At 39.1% G+C, this 17,096-nt stretch overlaps 1 pseudogene; it reads left to right on the forward strand.

The window, feature by feature from the left end:
- The first annotated feature begins 8,943 nt into the window (after window positions 1–8,943).
- Window positions 8,944–16,851, forward strand: LOC125162938 (lethal(2) giant larvae protein homolog 1-like; annotated as a pseudogene).
- The last annotated feature ends 245 nt before the right edge of the window (window positions 16,852–17,096 follow it).

Consider the following 17,096-nt stretch of genomic DNA (forward strand, 5'->3'; position numbering starts at 1 on the left):
GTAAGGCAAGGGCTTCTGTGATTAAATGGAAAGAGGGCAGAGCAGCGTTTTCTTGTTTGGATATCTGGTCTGCTTGTTTATCAAAAAATTGTTTTCAATTATGTATATATATATATAAAAAGCCTTATTTGAATTTCAAATTCAAAGACATGCATACAAAATAATACCGAGGAACATAGACTGTAATACGATTCTGTTTTTCTCTCTCTCTGATCATTTACTCGGCTTTAACTTTTTAGCCATCTGTGTGTAGAGCCTTTCCTGTATTTTCCGTTCTGACAATGGAGTTTTATGTAGTAATAAAATAACACCATATTAGATCTCTCTTTTTTTTCCTACTCTCTTCTTACTGTGTTAAATTATAATAGAAGAATAACTTTAGGAAACCAGCCAATTTCACAAAGAGGTGAAATAAAAGCCCCTTGGTGTAGCTGAAAAATCAAACTGATCAGAGCCCAAGAAGGCAATGCTAGTCCCACTTCTAAAGTAAAGCAGAAAGTTTCAAAAAAAAAAATTAACCAGGATTTAAAGAAGAAATAATAGTGGATCATTCTATTTCTATAATCTTGATAGGTTGCACATGGCATGAGTTTTCATCTAAGAAATCAGAATTTTGTGATATGTTACTTTTTTTTTTTTTACATTCAAGAGATGATCTCTTTCTTTTTCTCTGAAAAATCCCATTAATCATAGGGTATCATAAATACTGCAATATATCCAAGTGACACCACGTTGGTAGGCTAGAGATATTTAAATTGATCCTTTATCCAGTATTTAAAGAAAAAAATTAGGTAGTCAAACCAGGACACTCTAAGATAATGTAGAACCTAGTCATCTAATATAAAAGAAAATAACAAGTGCAAGGAAAACTGTCTTTTTTTCCCCATGAAGCATTATAAAGTGTTGGAATTAAGTAATCAATGTTTGTCTCTCACACCAAGATAGTTATTTGAATGCTATAGGTTACAGCTGGTTGCAACAGTCCTCTCTTCTGATCATATCCTTTCATACATAATGAGGTTTCAGCACATACTAACAGTTAACATTTGGCAAGGTACAGCTTTTGGAGATTCTACACGTGGACTATCAGCATGGAGCCAAACGTGTCACATAAAATGAGGGTGAGCTTTATACGTTTGCTTGTGTGTGAGTGTTTTCTTCTTTTTCCAGATCGGTCCTTTTGCCATTTGCTTATTAATCACTATTCTAGACTATCTGCAATTACTAGTATCAGTCTTCCTCCGTCTTGCACCTTCTTTTTCTCTCACATGTTTCTCTTGAGCTTTTAACCTTCAGTCACAAGGCTCCCACAGCTGTATCGAGAACCATTTTGGGTAGCCCTGTCTCCTTCTTTCTTCCGTATCCATTTCTCTGTGAAAGCCTGTGCCACTGATTTCATTAAGAATATTCGCAAGTATGATGGCATTTTTATTACAACCTTTGTTTGTCAATCTCAGTACTAGAGAGTAAGAGCTGAAGAACCAAGAACCTAGGCTCAGCATTTGGGGGGAAGCAGTTTCTGACCATGGAGATAACAGTAGGGTATTTAAGACTCCTTCCTTCCCTGGCTATGGACAACTCCAGCCCCAGACTCCTTAGACACAGGACATCAGCTGGTTCACCTAACCAGGTGCTTGGTGCAAAAGGCAGAAAAGGTTAACACCGTCCCAGCCTCACTGCATGAAATTAAGGTAGAAATTCACATGGAGAGAAAAGATCTAATTAAATCAGAATTTAAGGAACTGGGACTCAAAAGTTTTACCAGTCACAACATTAATTTGGAAGATACATTTAAACTCCTCATTCCTCAGTCAGTTTCATCTTGCTGGCTGTGTGTCCTTGGGCAAGTTCTTTACTGGAGGTTCGTCATTTCATTTATAAAATGAGGATAATAGTAGTACCCCTGCAGATTTGTAGTGAAGATTAAATGGGATAATAAGTTATATTGGTTTGCAATACTCAGCTCTTAGTACATGTGAAAAACATTGCCAGTGTGTCCAATAACATACTGGCAGTGTGCAGAGTAGCATATATAATAGTATATATATGTACATATATGTACATATATATACTGTTATATATAAAATTATTATAATTATTATATATGTATAATGGTTAAACTAATATAGTGGTATTTCTCAGAACTGCTTATATAATGTATATATCTCATCAGGGAATTATAAACATTTTTCAGTTATTTGCAAAATTAGCTGATTTTTCTGCAACCTCTATTTGAACATACCACATATATTTCTGTTGGAATAGGAAAAATAAATGCCTACTTAAACATAAGTGTCTATTCTTCTTATCAAAGAGATTATAGTAGCTAGAAAGCTGGATACAAAATAGAAAAATGGAATACTAGGACCTTATGATCTTTGCACATGTACTTTGTCTGAATTTCAGACCATATTCTTAAATTCTTCAATTGAGAACATATCTACAGAGCTCCATGAGTAGAAATCTATGGGTATTCTAGACAGTTTTCATATGTAACTTAAGCTCAGTAATACAACCTATTGTTTGCTTTGATTTGTATTTTCACTATCTGACCAAATAAAGCAGAAACAGATGGCTTTCCCGACTTACATTATTTTAAGCTACAAATATGTTGCCCACTTTTGAGCCTATGTAGTTAATCTGAAATCTGCCACACAATAAAATTAAACCTTCGCTATTTTAAGGTGGAGGCAGCATGGATTAAACACAGAGGCGAAGCCCCAGGCTCTCAACGTGGTTTAGCTCTGAACATACTACATGGCCTCTTACGAATCACTTCACCTTGCCTTTGAATCTCCACTTTCTCATCCATAAGGTACGTTAGACTGTATTGGTCTGTAGTGTGCATACTAATCACCTGGGGATTTTGATCAAAGGAAGAGTCTTAACATCAGGCCTGGGGGAGGGCCAGCAATTCTACATTTCTACCAAACTTCCAGGTGACGCCAACACTCCTGATCCACAGACTACACTCTGAGTAGCAAAGAACTGGATAAATCCTTGGACAAACACTGCATAATTTGGGGTTTCTATGACAGTATTCATGAAAAAGCATGTCGTGATGGCCCCAAACAGGGACCCAGCACAACCACACACATGGGTAGAGTACTTTATGGGCAGCGGTGTGTTCCCAGCCTTTTAGTCACCAGAGCATTTCTGAGAGGAACCGACACTCAGAAGAGTTGAATCACTGTCTCGACTCCTATTGCCAAAGTGTGGAAAACCCAGGATGGAGCACAGAGCCTTGTCTCCAACCAGCTGTGTTCACACACCACCGTGTCTTCCGTGGTCGCTTTTGTGTCCAAAAGGCCCCAAAATGCGTGAAGCCAAAGAAAACCTGACAACCGAATATAGCCACGTATTTATGTATTTCTTTAATGTCACCTAAATATTGATAAAATCTAGTGGTTACCTGTTAGAGCCGATTGAAGATGTCTATTTTCTTTCACAACTTTCCATTTTTTTCTCTGCTGCATCCTATTCATCAAGTACAGAAAAGTCTCTCAGGCCAGCATGTACATTTCCAGTTTCAATTGCTACCGTACACGAGTTCTAGATCTTAAAGGCCAAAAAGCATCTATTTGACTAAAGAGCTATAAGGCAGCCATAAAAATTATGGATCACAGAAATAAGCAATTAGTGTTATCTTCAATTGCTTTATTGGCAGTATTCACTCGTTAGAATAGAGGCAGCCGTAAAACAGATTGCAACATACTGTATAACAGCATATGGGATTTTACATTATAATGCTATTCTCTGCCAAGAAGTCATATTTTCATTTGAATGCATGGAACAGATTATCACAGGGTTTCCAGCATTAGAAGTGGATGACCCTCACTTTTTTTTTTTTTTTGGAGTTGTTAAAAGGCAATTCCTGAGGTTATGACTAAATCAGAATAAGCACGATAGTGAACAGGCCTGTTACATGCCTGCATTCTGGGCCACTGGAAACTGGGCATGGATGGCATGGAACTATAGCAGATAATAAAGTCAATCTCTAACGTGGTGGATCGAGGGAGAAGTTGAAGGTTTGCCAGTCTTCCAAACCAGCTGGCGCCAATTCTGGAGGAAGCTGCTCACGCGCCCATCTCATCACAGCTGAAGTGCCACAAAAGACACCACGAGCACAGGGGATGGAAATAAAACAATAGGAATAATAATACGAAATAGAACAGGATCTTTAGTTAACATTGGGAGAAGTTTTCCAGACATCAACTCTGCCGTTTTACAAAATGTGTGTGAGCATGTTTAGATATGGCAGATAATGTATGCATAGACCTTCCAATCCATACACCCTGGAGCATGTTTCAACAGGCCACGCTCTCAGGAATCATCCACAGGTCTAGAGCCTAAGAGTTTCCCCATCCCTTCGCGTGTTACATAAGTTCCAATATGGCACACCTGGAAATACAGCCAAATGCCCACTCTCCTGTTTCAAGTTGGAAAAGGAGTAGGGAAAAGTACATCGAACAGATTCTCTTTCCAAGATCAGCCTGGGATATAGCAAATGAAAGGCTTTGAAAGGCAGGATTGCTGAAAAGGAAGCTTGTGTGGTTTCAAATTAGAAGTCATATTGTTGCACTCACAGTTGATCAAATAAATATTAATCACCAAATGTATTTATGTCACTTCTCACGCAATTGCAATATATTTCAAATGTGTTTTTAAATGGTGGATAAAACACACTGGGAGGGCAAAAAAAATAAAAATAAAATAAAAATCTCCTTTTACAGAACCTCAGATACTAGGCAGCTAGAGGCATGTGTAGTAATTTACCAGAACAAAGGAATATGTTTCAATTAGTTTCTGTGTGTTTTTTGCTATTTATTCAAATATAGTAAAATCCAAACAATGTGATAGTCTTTAGAATCTATGTACAATGATATCATGTTAAAAGTAAACTTTAATCTTAGGTAATGTTTCAATGAATTAGTATATTTGCTTAAGTCATTTTTCTGTAAAAATTATTTAAAAAGTTTAATTGTAAAATAATTCTTACAATCTTTGAAAAAGATTATCCTACATGAGTACAAACACAGTCAAATGCAACCAAATAGTGCAAAACGAAGTATAAAAGAGCTGTCCCTTCCTGTATCCCTTGTTTACCCAAAGTAACGTGTTCAGTCCTCAATTTCCACATTTGTATGTTTAAGGACTCTTCCATTTCTTCATAGAAGGAATTAGTGAAAAGAATAATTAGACTAAAAATGCAAGCATTTTGCAAACCAATCCTGCCCATACTATGTCCTAGACCCTGTGGCTTGTGTATATTGATATGCTGTTTATATTCTGCTTTACCCATCATGGATTTATTTGTGAAGTTGCATCACGGCCCTAATACCTACAGCCTCCTTCCAAATTGAGCTTGAAAAAATTGTAAGGTGTTTCTCAAGTGGTTAGAGTAATTTCTAGCGAATGAGTACCTTGTCTTATTTTTAGAGCAAGAAAAGTTGGTAGATTTCCAGGAGCCAAACAAGGAGGGCCCTTTACAAACTCAAAATGAAAACAGGAACCAACACAGTGGCTAGTGTATGCTTTTAGAAAATGCATGCTGACAGACCGAGGGTGTTTCACCAATGTATAACATACAGTGAAACATCTGCCTTTTGGTTCAATACTACTTTCCTTGATAGCCCACCAATTTTCTTAATTTGGCAGCTCTGGCCTTGTGATTGAGGCAACCTTATTGTATAGAAATGTTGAGAAGCAAGCTGTTCCTCAGGTCTGTAAGGTAGCAAACTTAAGGGATTACATATTTTTTAAAGGACAATGAGTATGTGAGTGACTAGTCTGTGTATGTGTGTCTTACCGAAGAGGGTCTTGCTGAGTCCGACAACAGTGACACCAAAAGTTAATGGAGAAAATGGTTTTTAACATATTTTTCTTGTTAGGCAGTAATGTTACTTAATTCAGCATCATTCAGAACAAACCAACAATGAATAATATCTTGCTATATAATGACTAGTTTTTCCCTTCCTTGCATTAAAGTAAAGCATTTAAGAAAAAAAAAAAAACTACAAGCATCTCAAATAGCCTCTGCTTTGCTGCAAAAATAGACTGTGATGAGAGTAACTCTTCCAATCAATTATGCAGCATGGTTTTAAGTGAGGAAAAATTTCAACATACGTATCACTTCAAAATATATACAGCATATATCTATATGTACAAACTGCGTAAATTTTGAAGGGCTACGAAGCATATATTTTGCTACACCAAAGCTCTGACTGTTAAATTGATTGCAAGAAAACTATAATTTCTTTTGCTGAAAAACTTGAGCAATATGAATCTTACTGGGATTATTTAAACTCAGTGGTGTGTGTATACATCTATATGTGTGTGGGTATAAACAACAGGATTTCTACAAATTCTCTTCAGTAGGCTCAGAAGCAACTCCTCTAACTAAAATATTGCTCTGAAATTGTCTCCTTTAAAAGTGACGATAGTAAATGAACATACTTCAAATTCCGCAGTCGTCTATACATATGGACTCTGAACCTGTTCTGCATAGGGAGTCAATGTCATTCACTCCCTTTATATATGTGCAGGATTCATTAATGATCTCCCTTTAAGGGCACCCCTTTAAAAGAATGATCTGCCACATTAGCCAAAGCAATGTGACTTAGACTTTTACATATATATATATATATATATATATATATATATATATATATATACATATACATACATACATGTATTTTTTTTCATTTTGGCTGAATTCAAGAATGAGTCTGTAGGCTAAAAGAATTGATCTGTCACAGAGCAACAGATTGCAGTCAGAGACTGCCAACAAACCATAAGCAACAGTAGGTAATGACTAATTGTAACAGGAACAGGGGAACAGAGGGTGGGGATTGTTTCAGAAAAGGTAAATGGAAAAATGATCCTTCCCAAAAGAAATCAAGCATTGTTGTTTTGATATTTGTTGTTGTTAAATCAAATAATAAGCACATCACCTTTGCTCCTCTCAATAGTTCCTAGTGATGCTGATCAATTTGACAATTTCTAACAGATCTGTGAATTTTCCATCACAGGTTGCCTTTTCTGTTCCTTTATTCCTGTTAATACTATTCTATGACACACTTTTGAGGTTTCTCAATGAATTACTATTTTAGCACACTATAAGAGCTATACAATCTAAGACTTTCAGAAAACCTTAACTATGACTTCCACTTTGTGGTGATGAATATACAACATGATCTTAAAAAAAAAAAAGGAAAAGGATTTATGAAGATTTACAAGGTCCAAGAAATAGAATGGCAAGAACAATCATATCCATCTTTTTTATTGATTAGAATGTTGCAATTTTTAATTATCTATTCAATCTTACTTCCTCAGATTTTCACAAAATACTTTTTTCTAATTATCAACATCCACAAACATAAATTTGTTTACGACAGAAACTTAACCTTCTAAAACTTTATGAAATTACTTGGAGCTTGAGCTGCTTCAAGAAATTAAACTCTGCACTGGGGTTCAAAAGCTTTGGGGACATTCTAGAAGTTTTGCTTCACTGAAGTGACAATTAACAAGAGTTTCTGTGTGGGTGAAACACAAGAATTTTGTGGCTCCCTCTGACTGTAGTGATTACAAAGCATATTGGGCATATTGGGTCAAGTGTATTATATTTTTAAAGGTCATTTATTCTGTTTAACATTAAAATTTTAATTTCAAGCAACACAGTGCAGCAAGATTGACCATATACTTATTCCAAATGTAAAAATAATGATTTTCTTAATTGATGATATGAACTAGTTACCCCAATCTTTAGATGATACAACCTATTTTGTCTCAGTGATATTTTAATTCCTAAATCCTCTGTTTTCTACAACATGTTGAGCATCAGAATTCTTGTCTCTATTTAATATCTACATCAAATATTCTCTGCCTCCTCATTATTCAAAGCAGAAATAAAGGAAGCTTAGGACTTCCCTTCTTTCTTAAGTCAACATTAATAGATATCCCCAAACTAGTTTCTCAACAAACTCAACTCTTCCTCTGCTGAAGAAAGAAGAGAAGCTCCTGAATGTCAAATTAGCCATTAAAGTAGAGACACAGAAGACAGAAAGTAATGTTTGCAGAAATAAATATCAGAACCAAATTGGATGGGAGGAGGATGAAAAATAATGGTGATCATTGAAGCAGCGAATATGAGAAAAGGGAAGAAGCTTAGGGCAAATGATGGCACAAGGACAGCAGACACCTTATAAGAGGAACAAGGAAAACTAATACTAACAGGAAACATTAAAAACTCTGACAAAGAGAAGCAAACTCCTAACAGAAACCCATGAAACACTAATAGACAATCAGAATTATTCTCTAAATTTTAAATACGTTTTCCATCTATTCTGTCTCTATTGTGTTCTAATTCCTTAACACTAATCCAAGTGGATAGGGGTCATAGGCTTGCAAGTTCCCATTTATACATATAATTGGTCTGCACCTAAACCATTCTTTTCTTCCCAAATATCAGAATATTTTGGACAAAATAAAAACCCATAATCAACATCTTGATAACTGAAAGTCTGCTAAAGCCATTCATGTTTATCATAAAACTGTTTGAGCTTCACAATGGGTAAGCTACAGATGACTTCATGCTCCAGATTTCAACACAAGTGCATCAATCTCCCATTATCACCTATACCCTCTGCTTCCAAACACAGAGCAAGAGCCCACCCACTTGACAGTGGTCATCCACTCCGGCCAGCACTTACATTTCAGGTGGTGAGAGAGACACCGTGGTTAGGGACTGCCAGTACAAAAAGGAAAATGCCAGAGTAACAGAGAGTAGCCAGTTCACCAGATACAACAGAAACACCACCGGTACCTTTCAAGAATTAAGGAAACACCATCTGAGGAGGACTCATTCAATCAATCATTCATTCAGTAAATGAATCATTTGTTTATTCATTCATTCAGTAAATATTCATCAAACATCTACCCACCATGTTCCTGGTACTATACAATCCTACAGCCTTGAGTCTTAACATTGTAATATCACACAGGTATTGATGAAAATAACCCAGTTCACAACAGTACCGATTATAAAACTTGAATTACCACTTTTTCCCACATTCTGATTATGCCTGGCCTTTCATGTGGGTTGTGTTCATAACTATTTGATACACTTGAGTAATTTCAGATAGATCCCCTGCTCATACAGAAGTACTTCGTTAATGGTCAAGTTACAACATAAGCTTTCATGAAACACTGTTCTCTTAAAAATATTCCCTGGAAATATTTCACCTTAATATGAATGAAACAACCCCTCTACCGGAGGAAAGAAAGGCTAGCATGAAAACATTGGAATACTGGGATACATAGAGTAAGGCACTGAGAAGGGCAGAGGGACGCACAGCAAACCAGGCATGGCACCCGCATTTCATGAGGGAGCCCAGGGCTATCTTCACTTCGGCTCCAGGATGCGTAAATTAAAATAATTCAGTTCAGAGTGAGTTGGTTATACATATTATTTGTCTTGCCCAAGTTGCAAAGTGAGTTTGCCATAATTTCATTCTGTAATTTGACATCTAACCCTTTCAATTCATGATTTTATAGATTTCAACCAAAACGAATAATCTTTCCTTTTGTTTTTTGTTTCCAGACACCTCTAACTGTATTACCAAAATACAGGGCCGGATTATGCACTATCTAGATTTACTATTATTTTTTAGGTACTTTAACCAGAAATACATATGATATTATATACAGATTACAGTTCATTTGTACATATATATATCACATATTTGCACTATATATTAAGATCGCTATTCGTATATACACCCACAACATGTTTTCCTCCTAAAATTAACTTAAAGCGATTGTAAGAGTTTGGTCAACATCATTATTCTATGTGTTAAAATAAACACGTAACTGATGTACTTTCTATCCATAATAACTCAACTCTGAGCACAATTTGTGGCAGATTTTGGGTAATAAGCTTAAAAATAACAAATACTTAGCAAACACCTGACTACAGTAATTATTTGATGTAAATTAAGAATTAGCACTTTATCCAGGGTTTTTTTCCCCCGAAAATAAGCTTGTTTGTAACTGTTAGAAGTTGATCAAATAATTGTTTTTTAAAAAATGACCATTTCTTTGCAAGGCCCATGTAAAATCAAAACAAAACAAATCTCACATTTATCACTTGAAGCCAAAATTTGTGAACTTTCCTTTGAGTTGTGTAGATTTAGAAAGGATCACACCATAACTGAGCATTTTCTGAGAAAAATTATCTAACCAGCCCCCAACTGTTCCCTTTTGTCATCTCGGAATCAGAGCTGGTGATTTCTAATAACAGGGAAAAGTGGGTGATGGCCCCCGGAGTTGCTATTGAGAGTAATTCCTGCAGTATTCTTAGGTGTGCCCTCGTTTTTCCAGAGGGGACAGTGGCTCCCGAACCAGATTTTGTATGCGTGTGGTTCCTTCCAGTTTATACCACAGCATGTTTGACTTCTCTACGGGGCTGTCCTTAGCCACCGCGACCTCGGTTCCTGCAGGTGACAGTATGGCTTTCTGCTGATTTATTAAAAATCTCCCATGTTATGGCTCCCGTGTACTCTCTGGAGTGTGATCATGTGACCAGTATAATCACAATCTGTCTCCCTGCTAACATTTCTCTACTTTGGTTATTTGTTTGATAAAGTGAGGAGCTTCCCTTTTGTTGCCCTTCATCAGAGCTTAATGTCTTTACTTTGGGATCAATATACTTTATGAATAATTTTATTTCCTTCTATTTTTATGGTCTTTTCTCCTCATTATCATACTGAGTTTATTAGCTGGTGCTGTCAGTATCTCTACCCTGTCATATGTTCCTGAGGTACAGTAAATATCACTTGTGTTGTAATTAATATGCACGCCCTGTGCAGTAATTAAAGTACAGACCCCTTCAACCAGCTGAGCTTCCTACACTAATTCCACCTTATCTTCATAATGAACTTATTGTAATCTGAAACTACTACTGAATATTGTTCAGTAAGGCTAGAAGAATGAAATCTAACGAGATGCAATAATATTTGTGAACATGTTAATATAAAAAATGAATTTAATTAGTCTAAATCTAATTAAATTTCCCATACAATTAAAAGCCTCCCCTTCCTTCCATTTTTTAAAATCTAACAAATGCCACATTATTGCCCTTTCAGTTCTTTCTACAAAGCAGCAGACTGGACAAATGCCTTTTTTTCCCCTACAAGATATACACAGCAAGCCAATAGGAACCAGAAACTGGAGAGTGACCTAGTAGGGAAACAGCTGAGTTCCTTTGAGGAACTACTATCTGAAACAGAAGAACTGCAAGATTTGGACAAATCAAAAATCTGACCTTTCTTTTAAAAAAAAGAAAACTCAGGAAGAAGTTATCAAATTTATCAAACAATCTGTGAATCAAAAAATATGTTTTAAAAATGTCTAATACCTTATGTACATTGCAAATTACACCAAGGCACCGTTCCTGTCCCCAGGGGGCTTATATTTTAATGGGAGAAAACATATTTCAATTCTTCAGATATTTATTGGGCACTTTCTGGAAATAATACAAACAATGGATGTCACAGAATTTCTAACCAGGATACAAAAGGAAAAGTCTAGCACTAAACTCACACCTTGATAGACAGGGGAGAGAACATTTGGGGCAGGACACTAGCTGTTGCTGTACATATTCAGTTTTGCTAGAGAAAAAAGTCTGTGTAAGTTAGGAAAAAATAGACACAAAAGACTAAATCAAGATACATAATTGGCACAAAGGAGGAACATGGTGAGGAACCGCATGCACATTTAATATTACATTTACATTGTCAGGAAACATTTCAACGAGGAAAGCAGGTGCTAAGAGTGTAGAGCCATACTAGGCAGACGCTGGCAAACAAGCCCTCAAACTGGGTGAAAGGTCAGGCATGACCACAACAGTGCCAACAAATGGGATTCGTTCAAGTTGGAAAGATGCTACCAATAAGGCAGAGCCCTGCTTTTTTAATTATTCACAGTAATGCCTCGGATCTTGGAAGGAAAGAAATCATTTCCAAGATTGTATATTACACTAAATTAGCACGGAGCACAGAACTGAATACTGGTACAACACACACACATAGAAATACATCATCTGGAGAATTAAGAAGTGGTTTTGTGGTCAAAACACCTGTCAGTGAGGGCGTCACATTTACTCCTACCATTGTTTCCTTTAAAACTATCCCTGCTGATGAGAGATTTATAAGACACGTTACCTAATGGATCACTTGCAAGGAAGTAACCAAGTTATGTCATCCTTACAGAAGTGGAATCTAAACTCCACTACCACCTGGCACCTGTTCTGGCATTCTCAGGGCTCCCCAAGAAAATCAACATCTACTCTTCCGCTGGACTGGATACAAACTTAATTGGGAAAGAATAAAGAAGCATTTAGAGCAGCATCCATGCAATAGTCACTGTAAAATTATCAGCGGACTTGCTTTTTGATATGAGATGTCCTTTGGCAACACTGCCTAACCCCATGCCCCAACTACCACTGCTAACACCACACAAGATTCTGCCAATGCCCTGCTCCCTATTTGGTCCTGAGCCTCTAGTTTGAATTTGCATTTTTTTCCCTTAATGCATTAAGTATACAGAAGTTTGAAAACCTAGAATCATGTCAGGCCATTCCCTAATGTAATAAAATCAAGAAAATTTAAATTGCATGTAAATTACACCAGTCAGAAGGCAAGGAGTTCTAAGTAGAAACCTTATAGTCTAGGAAGTTGTCCTAAAAAGCAAACTTCTGAGAACTCTTTGCAACAAAGAGCTTCAGTGATGAAAACAAATAATATGTTGAGATGTATTGCTAAAGCTATGCATTGCAAATCAAAGGAACTAAAATAAAGTCAGGCATTCTCTAGAAGAGTGCTCACTATATTTTAAGGAAGATTTAAATGTACTTCAAAAGGGCAGCATGGAGAAAATGGAATGATACTGATACCAAAAATAAATTACAAAGAAAATCTGGGCTGTTTTGCTGTTAAAAAATAAAAGTTAAAACATGTTGACATCTACCTGATCGCAAATATGTTAATGGTGATCCTGACTATCAGAGGAAACCTATGCCTATACAGAAGGAAATCTGATAGGAATGAACGGAGATCCTAGAAGATACACTTAAAATTCCTAATTGAGAAAGTTTGGGTTATACCACTGAAAATCACTGAATCCAGAATGTCAACCCATTTTTAGAGAAGTCAAGACATGTGTGTACTAGTGGGTGTACATGTGTCTGTGTCTGTATTGGGATATATGAGAAAACAAAAATTGGAGCTCAGAAAATTAAGTAATGTAACATTTCCTTCAGTATGCTCTTCCGACATATTAACTGGAAATATAATCATTTATCTTAATTTACATTTGTTGATCTCTAAGCTTTGTGTTCAGTTCACTGTAGGACTTTAACCTAAAGCTGAAGAATAGTCTCAAAGGGCAGGAAAAGTTCTAAAAATAAGCAAGTGTTGTTCATAAGTCTGTCTGCATCATTTCTGAAAATTGTTCATGTGAAGGATGGGCTTGGCTTTGGAGCAAATATTTTGTGACTCATGATTTATTTTGCCTACTCAGCATAGTTTGGGAGCAATGCTAATGTTTATGAATTATCACACTAACTTGGAAATTATAGTGTAGTATTTGTAATTCATTGGGAACTTTCTTAGAAAGCAGATGTACTTATGTTTGCTCATTGGTGAGGTTAGTGACAGTCTAGGAACCAAAGTAGACGACAAATGTCAACTCTATGCAGAATTTTTGCACCTGTGATGTATGTGTGTGTGAGTGTGTGTGCGCGTGTGAACGCACACGTGTGTGTGGGGGGGGGCAATTTCAAACTTCCATTTGGTGATACACTCTCGATTCTGTAACAGCTTGCAGGCAAGCTGTGTTCATAAGGGAAATGTCATTAAGAAAGGTTTCATCATGAGCCTCCTGGTATCTTCTCTAGCTCTTCTCGTCAGTTTGTATATATACTAGACCATCAACCCCTTAACATTACACAGTTGAGACAAAAAATAAAACATGATCACTTAATGATAAATGAGGTGGGAAACAGAACATTCTAGGATGCTTACCTGAAAAACTTCCTTAAAGGGAACCATTGATGATGAAGAGAAAGTTTAAAAACTGGGAATGCTAAGCTATTCTCATTCTGTGTTTGTACTGTGTGCGTGTATGTGTGTGTATTTTTGCATTTAATATATCACATATATTCTTTACTAATTTAATACTGCTGACATTGGTATAAAACACAAATAGCAACATTTCTCCCTCCATTCTTTCCAAATTTACTGAGGAGACTTTGCTAATGTACTTAAAACCTTTTAATGTACTAAATGTTGGAATTGTCATAATTTTCTTCTGTAGTTATCACTTCCCTTCAGTCATAAAAGCCCTAACTGTATTGTAAGATGTAAAAGCAAAACCAAAAACTCCAATTTGCCCTCCTTTTTTCTCCCCCTGGCTTAACTGAATGGGATTTGAAAATTAAATCTCACTGGTTCCCAAAACTCTACTCTCAAATTAACACAGAAGTGATTGAAGGCATTTTAAGGTACACCTGGTCAACCATTATTTTAATGAGAAAATGACTTAGAAATTGGTAGATATAAAGTATTGTTGGTTATGAACTAAGCCATGTCTCATAGTACAAATAGTTCAGGTAGATTCCATCTTGAATACTCTGATTACTCCACCTTTCTTGTACCTGGCTTCTCTTTCAAATAAAGACTAACGGCCAACTGTGGCAACTTAATCATGTATTGAGAAATGGTATAGTTAAAATCTAGAAAAATTATCCTCCTGTAAGCACCCAGCATTAAGACAGAGATTACCCGTTGGCTATTACCTGCTTGGCCCATGTCTCCAATGTCCCCGCCAAACTGTGGGCCCGCATCCTGAGCTCTGGTGGGCTGCCACGCCCTCAGCCGGCCTCCAGCGCCGTTCAGCTGGCCCATCACCAGGGGTCAGAACCTGGCCCAGGAGCCATCACGGTGAGGTCTGCTGCCGACCTGCAGTGAGGACGGCAATGTGTTGTTCTGGGATGTCTCCAGCCGTGGTGCTGTGGCTGCTCTACAAGCTAAGCACAACTGGCCTCTTCCAGGCAGATCGCAAGCATGCCAACAGTGTGGCCCGTTGGCCCAGCATACACACCAACAGGCTTCACAAGACGACGGGCCACCATTCTGCAAGATGGGCTTCTTAGACATCCACAGTCACTATCCCAGGCTGGGCGCGGAAAAAGTGGCACCCTACAAGTACACAGCCCAGATGGTGGCGGTGGGCACTGCAGGCTAGGTACTGATGCTGGAACTAACGATGTGCCGTTGGAACAGGTGGTCAGCATGGCCAGCATGGACCTCCTCTGAGACCGCCAGAGCTTCACATGGAAGGGCTACGAGGGGCTGAGCTCTCACCCTCCCGTTTCTGGTCCCATGTGCTGGTTCAGTGCCTGCCTCCAGCTGCCGTCACGACCGTCATGCTCCACCTGGGAGCCATGTAGCCTTTGGCACCAGTCATGGCTATGGTCTCTTCAACCTCCAGTGCAAGAGCCCTGTGCTGGCCACGCGCACCCTTCACCCCAAAAAAGCTCCAGGCCATGAAGGGGCTGTGCTCCCAAGCGAAATAGCGCCAGTCTTTCCTGCGCTTCCATGAATCCAAAAGAGCTGCATCTCAGGCGAGAAACGGCAGCTACTGCTAATAGCAAGTTGCAGGAGGCCCACACGCAGAACAGGCCTGCCCCCAGGACTTGGTGATGACGCCACTGCAGTCCCCATCAAGCCCTGCAGGCTGACCACTCCCTCTCCGGCACCATGCGCTGCTTCTACTTCACTTACAGGTTCCTTGGATATGCAGCCCACCACCGACCTCCGCGTGGCACAGATTTCCGGCTCCATGTTTACCTGCGCAATGCGGGTGCGCGCTGCGAGGACGGCGGGAGAGGTGGGAGGAGGAGGGAAGGAGGTGCAACTAACGCACACGCTAGTGGTGGCTTCGCTGTGCCTGACATGCGCGATCGATCGATCGATCGTGCACAGCCTGCGCCCTGAGTGGCCTAGCGGGATTCCGCGCAGGCACCTGACTTGAAGGGGGATCACGCCCCACACACTGCACGTGCGGAGCAGTTCAGGGTGTTCACAATGCTGACGGTGAGTGCCAAGATCAAGTTCAAACTGATGACAAGGCTGTCTCCTGCACAAAATGGCACCGGCTTTGTTTGCCAGTGTGGCCTATAAGGACTGTGCTAAGACCTGCCTGGCCTGCCTCACCAACCTAAGTGACATCTAGTTCTTCTCTATGCATGGCCTGTGACCCCAGAACCACTATTCCTGCATCCGCGAGGAGAACATAAGTGTCATCTCCTCCTGTGTGTTCACATGCAAGAGTCAGGGCTTTTATCTGATGTTCCCAGTTGGAATTTGAAAGCTTCTCCTTAAGTGCTCAGAACATCCCAGAGCTGCTCAGCTCTCTGGACATTAGCAAGCAGCCCAATGCAGCCCATGCCAGCTACAGGTTCCCAGACTCACCCAAGCTGTGCCAGGCTAAAGGGACCCTGAGCATCATGCTGGCCCCATGAAGCTGTGATGGGAGTCCTGGTACTGTCTGCAGGGAGGGAGCTGACACCCCAGAAACACCAGAGGCCATACTCTTGTGCATGTCCATGAACTCCGCCACCACACTGTGCCTACGCCACACTGGACACAACAGGAGATGAAAGACATGAAAAATTTCCTGGGCTCCTCAGAGGAATCTGAAAAGAATCTGAGGAACCTAGTGTTAAGACAAGGCTCAAGCCTGAACCACCTTGATCGAATGAGGAAGATCAGAACCACCGGCCCACCATGAGACTGCTGGAAGCTGGGATCCAGCATCCCTGGCTCCTGCCTAGCCCTTCACATGGACCTACACCTGCTAGTCTGTGGGCTCCCGTGGGACCTGCCCACCCTGACTTCAGGGTGTGGACTCAGGACTGCCCAAAGCCTCTGGGGCAGATTCAGACTGACCCCTTTTACAGGCAGTGAGTACCCTGGAGGCCCGGTGCCACGGGGAGAGGAAAGCTGGGGCTGGCAGCCCATGCCACCTCCTACTCT

This window comes from Prionailurus viverrinus, chromosome A3 (assembly GCF_022837055.1).
Source record: "Prionailurus viverrinus isolate Anna chromosome A3, UM_Priviv_1.0, whole genome shotgun sequence".
Lineage (NCBI taxonomy): Eukaryota > Metazoa > Chordata > Mammalia > Carnivora > Felidae > Prionailurus > Prionailurus viverrinus.